The 15,092-nt window shown below is 40.1% G+C and overlaps 1 protein-coding gene and 2 long non-coding RNA genes across 3 annotated transcripts in view; 2 read left to right on the top strand and 1 right to left on the bottom strand.

Moving 5' to 3' along the window:
• LOC119480319 (NACHT, LRR and PYD domains-containing protein 12-like) overlaps positions 1–15,092 on the top strand; it is a 109,189-nt gene that overhangs the window by 55,579 nt on the left and 38,518 nt on the right. The gene's annotated exons all lie outside the window — the stretch shown is intronic.
• Positions 305–14,146, bottom strand: LOC119480352. The gene is made up of 3 exons (XR_005204885.1): positions 14,136–14,146; positions 7,407–7,409; positions 305–441 (listed from the first exon to the last, which is right to left on the bottom strand). It is a non-coding gene; the product is annotated as an uncharacterized LOC119480352 (long non-coding RNA).
• Positions 8,941–14,581, top strand: LOC119480347. Its single transcript, XR_005204880.1, has 3 exons — positions 8,941–8,967; positions 11,040–11,213; positions 14,042–14,581. It is a non-coding gene; the product is annotated as an uncharacterized LOC119480347 (long non-coding RNA).

The raw sequence follows: 15,092 nt of genomic DNA, 5'->3' as shown, positions 1-15,092 counted from the left end.
GCCCGTTGTTCCTCTCTAATAAACAAACTTCAGTCAGATCACTAAATGTTCAATAAGACAGTCAGACAGGAAAAACAGCTAATTCTTGTATATTAAAGCAGGAGAGTTAAAATAAAGGAACATTTTCATCACAGACTGAATGCTGAATTCAAACAGAAAAGTAACAACACTTTAACTCTTCACTGTGACCATCTGAGCTTCTAGACGTTATCGGACAGGTCTTGATTTTCTTCACCAACAATCAACAAATCATTTTAGTAATAAAGTTATGTCTCCACAGAGAGAAGAAGAGGAGTCATGCTTCTGTGGAGGAGCCGATGTCCAGATCCAGAAAAATACCTCGACTGCAGACAGCCAGTCAGACCAGAACAAGACCTGGACCTCAGACAGCCAGTCAGACCAGAACAAGACCTGGACCTCAGACAGCCAGTCAGACCAGCACTGTACAAAGTAAGACTGTAGATCGGTCTGCTGATGTCTTCATGTCTGAAACAGGACTGTTAAGATCTTCACCATCATACATATCTGCTCGGCATCACTTGTCCTGTGTTCTCCTTTGAGAGAAAATCTGAACCCAAAAGAAATAATTTTATATTTGTGTGTTTTGTTTTTATGATAGCACTCCGTCTGTAAAGCAGACAGACAGACATACTGACGAAAGGGGAGTTATTTTCTTGCCATTGTTGCATAACAATGCATGCTTATGGGGGATCTCTTGTTGGGTCTCTAAATTATAGAGTACGGTCTAGACCTGCTCTATATGAAAAGCGTCTTAAGATAACTTCTTTTATGATTTGATGCTATATAAACATAAACTGAACTGAACAGGAGCCACAGACTTTGAACAACATTAGCTTTCCTGCTAAAGTCTCCTTCTCTGATTTACCAACACACGTCTGGTCCTGCAGATCGACTTGTTGAGAAACTGTTACAAATAAATATAAAAATCACGTTGACGTTAGTTTTGACTTCAAGAAGGGATGATGACTTTATAACCTTTACTTCTTTATATGTTCTTATATTGATGATTTTCATATTGGCAGTAGAAATAATAAGTTTCTTTGTTTTGTCTTAAACTTGTCTCTCTCTTTCAGCAGATAGGGTTCTGCAGGAGGTCTTAGATGAACATAAGCGCAGTCTGAAGGAGAGATGTGAATGTGTGACTGAAGGAAGTGATAAAACAGGAAGTGGAACCCTCCTCAACAGGATCTACACTGAGCTCTACATCACAGAGGGACAGAGTGAAGAGGTTAATACCCAACATGAGGTGAGGCAGCTTGAGACAGTTTCCAAGAAGATGACCCTCCATGACGCTCCAATCAAGTGCCACGACATCTTTAAAGCCTTACCTGACCAACAGGGACACATCAGAGTCGTTCTGACGAACGGTGTCGCTGGTGTTGGAAAAACCTTCTCAGTGCAGAAGTTCACTCTGGACTGGGCAGAGAGGAAGGAAAACAAAGATGTCAGTCTGGTGGTTCCGCTTTCGTTCAGGGAGCTGAACTTGATCAGAGATGAGCAGTACAGTCTTCTCATGCTGCTCCATGTTTTCCATCCAACATTACAGAAGGTCACAGAAGAGAAGCTCGCTGTCTGTAAAGTTCTGTTCATCTTTGACGGCCTGGATGAAAGCAGACTCTCACTGGATTTCAACAACAATGAGGTTGTGTCTGATGTGACCCAGAAGTCATCAGTCAACGTGCTGTTGACAAACCTCATCCAGGGGAATCTGCTTCCCTCAGCTCTCGTCTGGATAACTTCCCGCCCTGCAGCAGCCAATCAGATCCCTCCTGCATGTGTTAACAGGGTAACAGAAGTACGAGGCTTCACTGACGCCCAGAAGGAGGAGTACTTCACGAAGAGAGTCAGTGATGAAGAGCTGTCCAGCAGAATCATCTCCCACATCAAGACATCCAGGAGCCTCCACATCATGTGTCTAATCCCAGTCTTCTGCTGGATCACTGCTACAGTTCTGGACCACATGTTGACTACAGACCAGAGAGGAGAGCTGCCCAAGACCCTGACTGACCTGTACTCACACTTCCTGTTGGTTCAGACAAAGAGGAAGAAGCAGAAGTATGGTGCGGGACATGAGACGAGTCCACAGGAGCTGACGGAGGCTGACAGGGAAGTTCTTCTGAAGCTGGGGAGGCTGGCGTTTGAACATCTGGAGAAAGGAAACATCATGTTCTACCTAGAAGACCTGAAGCGGTGTGGTCTTGATGTCACAGAGGCCTCGGTGTACTCAGGAGTTTGTACAGAGATCTTCAAAAGAGAGTGTGTGATCTTCCAGAAAACAGTCTACTGCTTTGTTCACCTGAGCATTCAGGAGTTTCTGGCTGCAGTCTACATGTTCCACTGTTACACAGACAGCAACACAGAGGTACTGGAGGCCTTCCTGGGAGAAGACTTCAAGCACAAAGAGTCAGACCCAAAGTCTTTTCTCAAGAACATCTCTAAGTATTTTGGAAACAATGCTAGTCGTGGCCCATCTCTGGATGTCTTCCTGAAGAGAGCCATGGAGAAATCCCTCGAAAGTAAAAGTGGCCACCTGGACCTGTTTGTTCGCTTCCTTCATGGCCTCTCTCTGGAGTCCAACCAGAGACTCTTAGGAGGTCTGCTGTGTCAGACAAAGAGCAGTTCAAAAAGCATCCAGAGGGTCATCAACAACCTGAAGAAGATGAACAGAGATAATACCTCTCCTGAAAGAAGCATCAACATCTTCCACTGTCTGACGGAGATGAACGACCACTCGGTACATCAGGAGATCCAAGAGTTCCTGAAGTCAGAGAACAGATCAAAGAAGAAACTCTCTGTGATCCACTGCTCAGCTCTGGCCTACATGCTGCAGATGTCAGAGGAGATTCTGGATGAGTTGGACCTGAAGAAGTACAACACAACAGATGAGGGACGACGGAGACTGATTCCAGCTGTGAGGAACTGCAGAAAAGCTCTGTAAGTCCAGATGTGATTAACTTTATAGATCAGTGTAGATTACTAGTTTAGTTCTTGAAATATACACACTATTAAATTATTCTTAAGTGTTCCACGTGTTTATTACATAAATATATCAGTTGTATTTTGTCACAGATGTTCTTGAGCTGTTTCAAATGTTGAGTTTAAAACATGTTTCAGTAGGTTGTGTTTCTAGCTGTTAAGTGAATGAACACACTTATTCTATTTATTTCTAATAATTGTTACATTTTACAGTTTTTTCTTATTTATCTTTTGGGGTGATGGAGACGACATGTGAACCTGATAAAACAAATACAAAAAACAAAAGATCAGCTGGTTGGTGGAGAGCCAGGTCTAACCGGTGTAACGGCAGCAACAGAACGTTTGCTGATCCGGCGGGGATTCGGGGTGGTCCTGGGATCAGAGTCCTGGTGCTGGGGTTTGCACTGGCTGAATTTCAGCTAACGACTAACTGGGACTACGTCTCCTGGAGCTGCCGCACACTCTATTCCCGGCGAAGCAGCCTCCCAGCGAAGAGGACGAGGCGGGGATGCGAGTAGTTTTCTCGTTTCTGCTTCTTCTAATTTAATCCAGACGGTGCAGTGTCCGTTCAGAGCATGTCTGTTCAGAACGGGCCTACTCACGGTTAGGAACACCGGTGAAATACACTCTGTTTCACAGGAAGAAACAGACCCCGGTGGCTGTTACTCACAGTCAGAAACATCGGTGAAATACACTGTAAAGTAGAGCACAGATTTAATTATCGGAGGTATTTTCCTGGAGGTAACATTATTAGTGTTATTTGTTAGTATCAAGTCTGACCCCGGGGAAATACTGTCTTACTCACAAGGGAAAAACACACAGAGGTCACAGCTTACTCACGATCACACCGGTAAAATACAATAGAAGAATTTGGTTGTAAAGTGAACAACAGTCATGCTGGACCCCGCCCCCGCTGCTGCACAGAGCGCTGGTCGCTCGTTTATTCAAAGTTTAATAATATTGAACGTGTTGCGTGTCCAAATTGCACCAAATTTGACAATGCACGTCCGTGGGTCCCCAGCAATACACCCACCAAGTGTGAAGTGGATGATAGTGTCAATACGATACCAAATTTCTGACTTCGATACGATACCCTGCCTAAATATCTTGATACTGAAACAATACCAGGGCAACAATCTAAAACATCAGGATAAGTTTCTAAAATGGAACAATTTTAATTTTCCCCAGGGATCAATAAAGTATTTCTGTTTTTGATATCACTGATTCAACAGCGTTTCATAAGTTGTTGTTTTTTTTAACCACCGCCCCCTTCGGTGCATCAGTAACAGTTCAGACTGAGAGTGGTACTGCAGCACAGATGACAACGACATGCTTCAAAAATAAAAACCCAGAAAACGATAATAAATTCAAATTAAGTTCTGTGAGAAGTTGATGAGAGAAAAGCTGCTAAAATCAGGAAGACACCACAGTAACTGTAGAAAGAGCTGAAGTGGTGTGATGAGAGAGAAGAGTCACTCTCGCTGAACTGCTTTTCCTTTCCGTCTATTCACGTTACAGAGACACCCGGTAAAATAACACTTTAACACCTTACAGAGACACACGGTAAAATAATACTTTAACACGTTACAGAGACACACGGTAAAATAACACTTTAACACCTTACAGAGACACACGGTAAAATAATACTTTAACACGTTACAGAGACACACGGTAAAATAACACTTTAACACCTTACAGAGACACACGGTAAAATAATACTTTAACACGTTACAGAGACACACGGTAAAATAACACTTTAACACATTACAGAGACACACGGTAAAATAATACTTTAACACATTACAGAGACACACGGTAAAATAATACTTTAACACATTACAGAGACACACGGTAAAATAACACTTAACACATTACAGAGACACACAGTAAAATAATACTTTAACACGTTACAGAGACACACGGTAAAATGATACTTTAACACGTTACAGAGATAGACGGTAAAATAACACTTTAACACGTTACAGAGACACACGGTAAAATAACACTTCAACACGTTACAGAGACACATGGTAAAATAATACTTTAACACATTACAGAGACACACGGTAAAATAACACTTCAACACATTACAGAGACACACGGTAAAATAATACTTTAACACATTACAGAGACACACGGTAAAATAACACTTTAACACGTTGCAGAGACACACGGTAAAATAATACTTTATCACGTTACAGAGACACACGGTAAAAATAATACTTTAACACGTTACAGAGACACACGGTAAAATAATACTTTAACACATTACAGAAACACTCGGTAGAATAAGACTTTAACACATTACAGAATAGCATAGTAAAATAATACTTTAACACGTTACAGAGACACACGGTAAAAATAATACTTTATCACGTTACAAAGACACATGGTAAAATAATACTTTAACACATTACAGAGACATACGGTTAAATAATACTGCTGGTTGGCAGTAGATATCTCTGCAGCACAATACATTGATATATTTAGCATAACATCAAAACTGTTACTTCTTCACGTTCTTTTGATAATGTTAATTTTGTAATCTTTTAAACTAAATTCTGGCCAGATCTTACATGTTGCACCTTTAAAGAACCTGGACCAAAAAATTGTATTTATGTCTTTGAAGCACTTTGTAAAGTCGTTTCTGAAAAGGGCTGTATAGATGGATTCTTGCTATTACTTTTGTTCTTATCATTATTATTATTATTTCTGATTGAGTACGTAACTTTAGCTGAGGCAGCCCCTGTGGCCACAAGTGACAATTATGGGGTAATGTTGAATGCTATGCTAACAGTGATTTGGTAGCATAAGTGGAGAATATTCATCAAGTCAGTGAACTGATTAACCGAGAAGCGATCCAACTCTAGCATTAGCCACCGTAAACTACTGGTCATACGAGACAAAGATTGTCTCGTAGAGTGTATTGAATCGAGCAATGGTGCATTTTATTGCTCATGAAGTCAAGTTGTGTTCCATCATCTTGTTTTTAAGTCTTTCCCTTTATTCTGTTACTCACAGAAGGAAACTCCGGTGTTTCTCTCTCTTGTTGCTGTAGAGAAAAGTCGTATCAGGAAATACACAGCTTCCACCAATAACAGCGGTCTGATGAATATATAACAGCAGAATGGTAGAATTCAGACTTTTTAAGAGATCTTATACACACCAAAGATCAATGTTATGTTTTTAATGCTGATACACTGATAACATCTTTCTGATGACATTATGATGAAAATAATGCAATCTTATTGGTTCTTTAATTGTGTTTGTGAGCTGAACACGTTTGATGCTCAGAAAAGAGTGTTAATGACAAAACGCCATGCAGTCATCAAAATATCTAGTTATATGATGTTTAATTATGTACAGGTCTAATATTATTACGCAATTTGTTTCGTTTCTCTACCGTTTGGCAGCAGTCACTGAATTTTGCCATTTATGAACGTGAACCTGACAGCAGCAGGTAGCTAGCAAAGAGAGGTCATCTTTATTAACTGTATTATTATTACTTATTCACTGTATTTTAAAAATGCTTTTCTAATCAAGAAGGCCTCATGCTAACTTTTTGGAGACAGACCTGGGATCAGATCACACTGACAGACTGGACATTATGGAAGCCTCAATGTAACTACATGTTCTCTCTTCATCCTCAAGATTAAAGAAAAACAAAGATTTAAGTCTGCAGGTTTGAGAGAGAGTGATGAGAATTATTGTTTCATGTCAAACAGTGAGATAAGATTAGCTGATCCACTGATGTGAGGAGTAAATGTTAATCAAAGAAATATATATCAAACTTTTTAGTCATCAGATGCATGAAGTAAATATAAACTGTCCTCTTTCATAATAACATATTTTATCATTTTTGTGTCATGACAGACTTTCTGGCTGTGGACTCTCAGATACTCACTGTGAAGTTGTGGCCTCAGCTCTGAAGTCCAACCCCTCCCATCTGAGAGAGCTGGATCTGAGTGACAACAACCTGCAGGATTCAGGAGTGAAGCTGCTCTCTGCTGGACTGAAGAGTCCAAACTGTAGACTGGAGTCTCTGAGGTCAGTTCACTGACTGTAGCTTATGTAGTTTGTACACACACTCTCTACACACTGGCTCTGCTCCAGATGGCTCTAGAGAAGGGCGTTCACGTTTTCACGTCGGCCACCGTACCTCTCCAACACGCTTGACACACAGGAGAGGCTTCAGTTGGTCATAATCTCTTCACCTCACTGCTAGATACCTCCAGATCCTACGCACAGACCTTATTTCAGGCATCTAACTAAAAACCCATTTACTTCAAGACGAGGGAACAGAAAGTGCTAAAATGCTAACCCATTTCTGGGTTTTAGGACTCATTCCTGCAGCACTCTATTTGAACATGTCTAAAGGTGCAGCACTCTTCAACAAACACGTATTGCACCAACTTAAAGGCACATAAGTGATGATTATGAATGACACCATCTAATCAGAGGTTTCTATGGTTCTAAGTTATTCTCACGTTTCATGTCAGCATAATTATTATTTGAAGCCACAGACATTTAGATCAAAAACCAAATAAATATTCTGCATCAGAAACATCTTTGCATGTCCATATTTTTTTCAAGTCTATCTGAATACAATACTCACATGTGCATATGTACATTCAAAGAGTTATTGATGTCTGTCATCATTCCTTCTGTTTGTGAAACAATCCCCGTATAACCTGAGGGTTACGAGATGAGGACTAAATCCAGTCTTGTTCTGTTTAAAATGACCTGTAAAGTTGATCTTAAACTAATTGGAGGCTTCAGCAGTCTCAGTTAGATGTATTAGGGCTGGGTGAATTCGGACAAAATATCATATTTTTGACCAAATACTTCGATATTGATATTACGACGATATTGTAGGAGGGAAATGTCTTTATCCTTTGATTTTTGGGTTGCTGGATAAAAAAAATTAATAAATAATTCCTGACAATGACTGATATATTTGACTTCAGGACATCTCTGACTACATACATGCTGAAAATCAAACATTTTTACTGGAGTCATTCAGATATTTTCCAATCCCTAGAAGTTTATGTTTCAACTTTTTCCCATGGTTTAGTGTTAAAAAAGTGAACAAAAAATTACAATAAATCTCAAAATCGAATCACAATACTTAAAAATCATAATAAATGAGACTACATATAAAATCGTGATAGTATTGAATCAGGAGATAGTTGAATCGTCCCTGCCCTACTTAACACCCACTTGATTTGTCGGACTCAGACTGCTGAATCTTCATATTAGTTTCAGTTGAACTTAAGAAGTAATTTCTTACAGTGTAGTTGTGTTATGAAGGAAACACTTCACAGGAGGAATGATTACTGCCACCAATAACTCTTTTAATGTACATATGACATGTGGCTGTTGTTTATAGACACACTTGAACAAATGTGGACCTTTCCTGTAAATGACATAAACCTGCTAAGCTACCAGATACAGTGAGAAGAAGGCCATGTAATAAATGAAGTAATGAAGTCCATCAAGTCTGATTTGATATTGATCCTCTAATTCCAGACTTGACAGAGATCAGCAGCATGTTATTGATGTGTGTTGACATGAATAGATGTATGAATGTTGTGGTGACATTTGGATGATGTCTGTAGAAGGCTGACATCATGATGATCCACAATAACACAATGACAAAGTCACTCTACTCATTTTAGGGAAAAGATCATTGATTAGGACATAGTGATGTTGAGCTACACATTTAAAACCTGAACCCATCTGATTGGATTATAAAGTGATTTTTATCTTCATCATTTATTCTTTATTCAGATTGAGGGGCTGCAGTTTGTCAGAGATCAGCTGTGTTTCTCTGGCCTCAGCTCTGAAGTCCAACCCCTCCCATCTGAGAGAGCTGGAGCTGAGTGACAACTACAACCTGCAGGATTCAGGAGTGAATCTCCTGTGTGGTTTTCTGTGTCTGAGTCCACACTGTAGACTGGAGACTCTGAGGTCAGACACCATTTTTTACTTCTGTACAGAGTTTAATATGATGTGAAAGTTGTGGTGACACTAAACTGCAGACATAAGGCTGATATTATACTGATCCACACTGAGTATCTTAATGCTAAAATCCATTTCTTCTTCAGTGGTTTAGGCCATTGACTGTGGCAGAGCAATGTTGAGCTACACATTTAAAACCTTCATATATCACAACACTTGACTTTCATCGTTTTGTTTTTTTCAAAGAAATGATAATAAAAATACTTAAATATAAAGAATAAATAAATAATCTCTATTTCAGCTATCAGATAATAACAAATATATTCAGTATTTGTTTTTTCTAAAAATGTTATGAAGCTATATGATGCTGATACTGACTGAATAGTTTAAACTGAAGATGCTTTGATTTTATGACTCCACTATTCCTAAAATATATATTGTAGATGAGTTTTGTTCACATTTCCTCAAAATCCATCCTGACATATTTGACATGTTTAGAAACTTTGAGATTTTGAGTTGAAACTTGAATCAGTTTCTGTGGTTTGTATTTGTGTTTGGCTGCTCAACATGAGTTTGTATGGATGGATCCACTGGTGGAGCTGTCAGAGTTTAAGAGGTGAAGTCACTACCTCTTTATTGAAGTAGCAGCACGTTGTCATTAATATTAATGAGAGCTCTGTTTCACTGTTTATATTTTACAGTTGTCAACCTGCATCCTGTTGGCTTCAGGTGTTTGGAGTTTACATGTTCTAAACTTCTACGTTCTAAACCTTCTTCAGCTCTGAACACATTATTAAACATTGAATGATTTCAAGCAGGAACGTTGTCTTCTAAACTTACATCATTTATTCTTTATTCAGATTGAGTGACTGCAGGTTGTCAGAGATCAGCTGTGCTTCTCTGATCTCAGCTCTGAAGTCCAACCCCTCCCATCTGAGAGAGCTGGATCTGAGTAAAAACGACCTGCAGGAGTCAGGAGTGAAGCTGTGTGGTTTTCTGAAGAGTCCACACTGTAGACTGGAGACTCTGAGGTCAGTTCACAGACTCTGTTACTGTTATAGATCTTATATCTTTAATTAATAATTGAATCTGATTTATGTACAAACATAACTTACATCCATAAAGTTGTTAATGTCCTTTTCTTCATATTTTCATGTTTCTTGAACTAAATTTAGTCTGCAGTCACAAAAGACTTGTGTTTCTTAAAGAAAGTGTAGAAAATGTCCACTGTTAGTTGTTAAAGTAAATTAATGTTTATCATTGTTTGTAAATGGTCACATCTGGATACAGAAGATCCTCTGAACTAATATCTGTTTTACATTGATCAAGTTTACTTCATGAAGTAGAAATATTTCTCTGGTTTGTTTCAACGTATTCCACAAATAATGTCTAAGTAAGGGATAATGTACAGCTAGCTGGTCATTGTTGTGAAAGAATCCCTGACAGGGTGATGCTGCACCCCAACACGAAGCGGAGGGGTCTCTCATCACCCTGAAGGGGATTATTCCACAACAATGACCCGCTAGCTGTACAATATTCCACTTATTACACGGCTACTTACTGAAGAAAACAATATTTTTCTTCAGTAACCAAAAAGGTCCTCCAGAGTCCGACATCAGAGCAGCGTCCATAGCAACGGTCTGCAACTTATAAAGAAATTATAGACCGCAGAACGCCGTGATTGACCAATCAGAATCGAGTATTCAACATAGCCATGTAATAATCATTGATATTGATCATTGAGAACACATGCATGCACACACACACACACCAATGCAGCTGTTTAAAGGATCACTATAATATTGATCCTCTTATTCCAGACTTGACAGAGATCAGCAGCATATTATTGATGTGTGTTGACATGAATAGGTGTATGAATGTTGTGGTGACATTTGGATGATGTCTGTAGAAGGCTGACATTATGATGATCCACAATAACATAATGACAAAGTCACTCTACTCATTTTAGGGAAAAGATCATTGATTAGGGCATAGTAATGTTGAGCTACACATTTAAAACCTGAACACATCTGATTGGATTATAAAGGGATTTGTATTTTCATCATTTATTCTTTATTCAGATTGATGAGCTGCAAGTTGTCAGAGATCAGCTTTGATTCTCTGGCCTCAGCTCTGAAGTCCAACCCTTCCCATCTGAGAGAGCTGGAGCTGAGAGACAACAAGCTGAAGGATTCAGACGTGAAGCAGCTGTCTGATCTTGTGGAGAGCCCACACTGTAGACTGGAGACTGTGAGGTCAGTAGAGAGTCGGAGTCGGTCCATGCTGGTTTCAGCAGTATTGTTGTGATGCGTTTCCTCAGTTAAGCTGTGAGAGGAGAACGGTGACACAGAGAGAGAGAGAGAACAGTCAGCCAATCAGATCAGCCAGAAGCTTGTTGTGATCATGTGTTAGAGTTGATGTGAAGAAGATGTTGTTGTTGTTGTGTTCATGTCTCCAGGAAATAAAACTGGATTACAGCTGACAGCATCACAACATGTATAGAGACAGTGGTCCTCATCCATCAAACTGTGGTACCATCAAATCTGATCAGAAAGTCTTAGTTCTCTCATTGATCAGTTCATCTCTGTCGCAGCTCTGAGATCAGTATGACTGAAGCCTCAAATCACTGGCTCTTATTTCATAGAACCATGGTTACATTTAGTAACCATGATGTGGTCTTTCTACAAACCAGAACCTCTGCTGAAGTCCAGTAATCATTTGTCACTGTTTTTTAACATGTTTGAACCCTAACAGCAGTAAATCCATCATTGAAGTGAGCAGTGAATATCTCTCTGATTCTGCAGTAATGATGCATTCAGGACTCTCAGCAGTTTATTTCCACTGTGTACTTCAGTGAAATCTACAGACTTGATGCCCAAAGTCTCTGCAGGTCTGTGAGTGCTGAGCTCAGTGTGTTCACTCCAATACGTTAACATGAGAGCTGAAAGGAAGCTGGCGACGCTACACAGACTTAACTCCCTGCTGCTCTTTATACTGATGTTTTATTTCTATTTTTATTTTACCTTTATTTAACCAGATAAGTCAACTGAGAACCAATTCTCATTCACAATGATGACCTGGCCAAGAGGCAGCGACAGAAGGCAAGGCCATACAAGATATTAGATCATAGAACATACGTACGATAAGGGCAATAACACATTAGACAAAAATAAAACATCACAATATATACAGTATATACAACAATATATAGCATATATATAGCTAGAATTACAGCTAAAGGCTAGAATTACAGCTGCTGGCATCTTTGTATGAAGCTAAACCGACCATCTGACAAACACCAGGTAGTTAGACCAGCATTTATTATGTTAAATAAGATTAAATGTCTCTGATGGAGTCTTTTCAAAGTAAATACCTCACATGTAATAGGTTTTATGTGGCCTCCAGCCACCATGTTATGATGAATCAAATTACTTGAGGGTAGAAGAATTCTCAGTTTAAGAAAACAGAGCAGTAAGTGCACTTGTGAGATCATTGTATTTTACATCGTTGGAAAGCCTGTTTATTTACCTTTACAATGATGTCCAACTTGTAAGGATCATGCATTTGTGGGATGAGCAGCACAGCTGATTATGTGGGTACTGCCCCTAGAAAAATGTGCCAAAATGCTCTGCCAATGGTAAACAGTGTATTCTCATAAGGCTACCAGGAAGCCTGCAATGACTGCCCTTCACCGTCAGGCCCGTTTGAGCTGGTGTCGACAACACAGACAATGGAACCTGAACATGTAGGGGAATGTCATGTTCAGTGATGAGTCCAGGTTCTGTCTGCCAAAGTTGGATGGCAGGGTCAAAGTATGGAGACGACGCGGAGAACGCTAAGCTGATTGTTGCACCAATGGAGTAACAGCTTTTGGTGGGGGCAGTGTCATGGTGGGGGCGGCATCTCCCTCACTGGCAAAACAAGGCTCGTCCTCATTGAAGGCCATCTCAATGCAGTGAGATATCGGGATGAGATTCTGCAGCCAGTGGCGATCCCATATCTCCACAATCTGGGACCTAAATTCATCCTCCAAGATGACAACGCTCGCCCCCACAGAGCCAGGGTTATCACAGACTACCTCCACAATGTGGGAGTAGAGAGAATGGAACGGCCTGCCAAGAGTCCAGACCTTAACCCAATTTAAACACTTGTGGGATCAGCTTGTACGTGTTTGAGTGACCAACACAACCACGCTGGCTGACCTGCAATGAATCCTGGTTGAGGAATGGAACGCCATCCCACAGCAACGTGTGACCAGGTTGGTGACCAGCATGAGGAGGAGGTGCCAGGCTGTTGTGGCTGCGTATGGATCTTCCACCGCTACTGAGGCTCCTTACGGTGTATTAAATGAATAAAGTGTAAAATAGCCAATATGTCTTGTTTGTTCCTTGTTACTGATAGAGAGTTCAATCATCCAATCCACCAAACAACTCAAAACAAGAGACAATACCAACAGGAGAATACACTGTTTACCATTGGCAGAGCATTTTGGCACATTTTTCTTGGGCGCTCCCCACATAATCAGCTGTGCTGCTCATCCCACAAATGCATGATCCTTACAAGTTGGACATCATTGCGAAGGTAAATAAACAGGCTTTCCAACGATGCAAAATACAATGACCATTAGCATTGTAAGAGAAATAATCCACCAAACACAAGTTTCCAAACTTTCTTTTTCCGGTTTATATACAGTATATATGTGTGTTCCAGAGAGGCAAATTCAGGATCAGGTGCAGTGATCAGAATCTATCTCTTGTAATGAATTCTTAAAGGAGGGTAACGGGATGAGGGTGTGGAGGTTTAGTGTCTTTTGTAACTCGTTCCAGTCACTAGGAGCATCAAACTGGAATGAGTGACGACCAGAGGAGGTGCAGACTTTAGGAACGACCACACTGATGAATTTACTAGAAGATAAATTGCGGTTACTGTTGGAGATATTAAGTAGTGAGCGGAGATATGGAGGTTGGTTCTGCCGATGAAAGTTTTATAAATGAACTGTGTGCTGCATCAGTGACTGACAGCTGATGAAGGGAGTCTCTGTAAACACTGATTCATGACTTCTGTTCTCTTCTTCTCTCATCAGATGGAAGTGGTGGTGATCTCTGTCAGAGTGAGTGATCAGAAAAGTGGATGTGTTGAGAGGATCAGCCGTGTCCTGATGATCCACAGAGGTTCACCACCTGGACCTGCATCTTATTTTGTCTTTTTTATTCATTCATATATTCGGAACACAAAATGCCTCTGCAGAATAGTTCAGTTTATGACAACATAACTCTAGATTAACACATTCAAATAGATCTTTCTGCTCTGCTTTGTGTCGCAGCTCCACCCTGTGGAACGATGGAGTTTGGCTGTTTATTTCCACATATTTCTAGATAACAGTGGAAGTTGATAAAGGTACCTTTCTAAACCCAATACCAGCCGTTTCTCATATTATAAAAGATAGATATTGGCTTGTAACAAACAGAAAGAATTAGATAAAACCTGAATTCAATCAAGGCTTCAGTGAAGTTTCTCAACTGACTACAAACAGATTATGTCTGGATTTTGGTGGAAAGTCAACCCCTTCATATTTTATTTAGTATATAATTGTGAGGGAGCTGCAACCCTCCCCCCCATGGAAAAAGACATACGTGAATTGACTGTGTTAAGTTCAAGAAAACGGACTAATACAGGAAGTTCAGGTAATTATGTTGTGTTTTTATTTTGAGGAACTCCTCTAAGAACTCTCTCTTTGAGGCTGACTTCAGGGGAGAGTTTTCAGGGAGCACACCTGAAACTTCAGCCACAAGTCTCCAGCTGGTTTCAGTTAGCTTGTTGGGCTGAACCAAGTGCCAGGGAAGAGAGGGGGGAGTGGGCTAGAGGGGTTTGTTTAAGTTGGATTTCTTTTGACATTTCTTCCATTTATTTCTTCACGCATATTATTCAATCTGTATTATGTAATCATTTGTATGTTGTATATGTAAATATTAAGGTTATATTGTACGAGTTAAATTGATTGTGGGAGTGGGTATGTGCCCTTCATTGTTGGTATGGACCTCAGGTAGATCTACCAGGTGGGAAAAGCAATGTGGAGTGTGAGAGAGGGGGAATCAGGTTAAGTGTCACCTCAATCCTGGAATCTGCTACCTGTG

The sequence above is a fragment of the Sebastes umbrosus genome, chromosome 21, assembly GCF_015220745.1.
Source record: "Sebastes umbrosus isolate fSebUmb1 chromosome 21, fSebUmb1.pri, whole genome shotgun sequence".
Taxonomy (NCBI): Eukaryota; Metazoa; Chordata; class Actinopteri; order Perciformes; family Sebastidae; genus Sebastes; species Sebastes umbrosus.
Note: the sequence above shows the minus strand (reverse complement) of the source record. Positions and strands in the feature narration are given on the sequence as shown.